This window comes from Carex rostrata, chromosome 1, assembly GCF_964058835.1.
Source record: "Carex rostrata chromosome 1, lpCarRost1.2, whole genome shotgun sequence".
Taxonomy (NCBI): domain Eukaryota; kingdom Viridiplantae; phylum Streptophyta; class Magnoliopsida; order Poales; family Cyperaceae; genus Carex; species Carex rostrata.
The window spans coordinates 9715259-9717784 of NC_135918.1; the positions used below are offsets into that span (position 1 = coordinate 9715259).

Here is a 2526-nt window from a genome sequence, read left to right on the forward strand (position 1 = left end):
TCGCCAGTAGAGCGACTTCAAAGCTTTAACTCATCATAATATTATCACAGTCCATTTATGTCGGCCTATTCTGGGCTTTTATTATTATGGGCTTTAATCGTACACTTTGCATGTTCATCCCGGGTTGGTCTCAAAATGAGGTCCGAATCTCGATCTTAATTTGATTCGAAATTAGTTCGATTCGAAACAAATCAAACCTAGTTCGATTCAAATCTTATTCAAACTCAAACTCAAAGTAGAATAAGTTCCATTCGGTTTGATTCGTTGCCACCCCAGTTGGCTTTGGCATTCCAACTCACTGTGGGGAAGTTCCAAATTCTCTAATTAGAGACCAAATTAAGATGCTTGATGTGCCTTGACCTTGTTCATTTTCGCATTAGCTACTTTAATTAATGATGCATTCATCAGATATAGTGATGACCATGCATTATTTTATTGAATATGGAGATTACCAATTTATTTTTCAGGGGAACCTCACCTACATAAATGGACTTCAAAATTAAGAACAAGCATTGTAATATCACCAGGTTCTATTAAGCATATAATATAGAATCACAACAAGAATGAGACACTTTTTGCGAGAATAAAAAAGTAACTTTTTGCGATGAACTACTCTCATTATTCAGTTTTTTCTTTTTGCAACGGACGACTGTTGTAAAAGTGTTTTTTCCCTCGCAAAAAGTGTCTACTTTGTTATAGTGAATCAAGACGAGTTCATAGAAGAAAGAATATTGTTTTTGTTATCTGTTACCTTTCATGTTCCCAACTTTGGACTGACAACTAATTATTTTTTCATATTTTATTTTCTGCTACTAAACAAACAGTATTATATTAGATCTTTAATGTTTTTGTTATTTATTATAGTAACCGACCTTAGCTCAGTTGGTAGAGCGGAGGACTGTAGTTGTAGCAGATATCCTTAGGTCGCTGGTTCGAATCCGGCAGGTCGGATATAATTTTGTTCTTTTTCTAAAAGATTATTCTGCTTTTGTTTTTTGTTATGGTGAAAGTTGTTTTTTTTCCAAAAGATTCTGCTTTTGTTTTTGTTATGGTGAAACTTGTTCTTTTTCCAAAATATTCTCTTTTGCTTTTGTTATGGTGAAAATGTAGAGAATCTAAATTTATGGTATACAATATTGAGAATATTTGATAGAATTCTTGTGACAGATCTGTTGTGAGCTGTATAGAAAAGTAATTTAGGTTGAGAATATTTGATAGAATGATTAGGGAAAGATATATACGGTGACCAGCTTAGGAAAGGGTGCTTGGGTATTTGTATAAATGATGAAGATTGTAATTGCGAAACAGACAGAAAAATTTAAAAAGTTATTTTCCATCTTTAAGATTTTATCAGAAAGTGAAACCGACTGGTGGCAAGTGGCAAGTGGCAACAGGTTGAACTTAAAAGTGCCTATTTAATCGCCTACGGGCTTCACTCAACAAGTAATCGGATGATCACCGAAGATCAAATGACGTTTAATTTTTAAAGTTCAACATTTGCAATGTGAAATCATTATAGTGTGCAAATGGATCGGATATTATCCATATGAATTCATATTAGAAAATTAGATACGGATATCTGATATTATTCATATGAATTCATATTAGAAAATTAGATACGGATATCGGATATCAGTCTAGATATAAATATAATTTTAAATTTTAGTTTGAATAATGAAAATAGATGGCGAGTGCCTGATCGAATTGATCAGGTTACGTAAGAACAAGGTTCAAATCTCTCGGTCTGTTAGGATGCCTCAGCTGCATACATTACTGCACTTCCACTTGACACCTATCATAATGATAAACGGCTCGTCTCGCCGTGACCATATTTTAATAGTATATATATATATCATATAGTTAAGTATATATTATAAAAAATTATGTTATTTATTATTATAAAAAAATAAATATATGTAACTGTATCTATTTAATATCCATTGTATCTGAAAAATAAAAACAGATACATATATGGTTTTACCACTATCTGATCCGTATATAATTCGTTTGCATCCCTAAATTATCATTACAATATATCGTTAAAAATTAATTAAATATAGTGTAAATTATATCATTCCTTAAATAATTTAAAATTTGTAATGATTCTATATTAAACGACTGAACCATCAAATCATATTCAACTTGTATAAAATTTTGATTGAAATTTTCTTTGAAATGAATAATCAGTCCTAAAACTATTTGTTTTGACGGAAATTTTTATTAATATTAAAAAAAATCAAAATAACAATCTGTATCCATTTACATTATTTCTGAATCTGCTCAATAGTAGTCGACAAATAAAAGAATTATTCTTCGAATTAGATATATTCATAAATAATTTAAGAATTATTCTTCGAATTAGATATATTCAGAAATAATATGTAAATGAGTGCAGATTAGTGCAGATGGTTAAATTTTGATTTTTTTTTTAATATTAATAAAAAATTTCGGTTGTTTTGATTGGAGGCCAAGAGTTCCTCATCAAATGAGCATAGCTGGCTGTGCGCGAAGTCTCCTGCCGGGTTC

The 2526-nt window shown here is 30.6% G+C and overlaps 1 non-coding gene across 1 annotated transcript; it reads left to right on the forward strand.

Annotated features, from left to right (window-relative positions):
- Nucleotides 1–867: 867 nt before the first annotated feature.
- Nucleotides 868–951, forward strand: TRNAY-GUA (transfer RNA tyrosine (anticodon GUA)). Its single transcript is given in 2 exon segments — nucleotides 868–904; nucleotides 916–951. It is a non-coding gene; the product is annotated as a tRNA-Tyr (tRNA).
- Nucleotides 952–2526: the final 1575 nt, after the last annotated feature.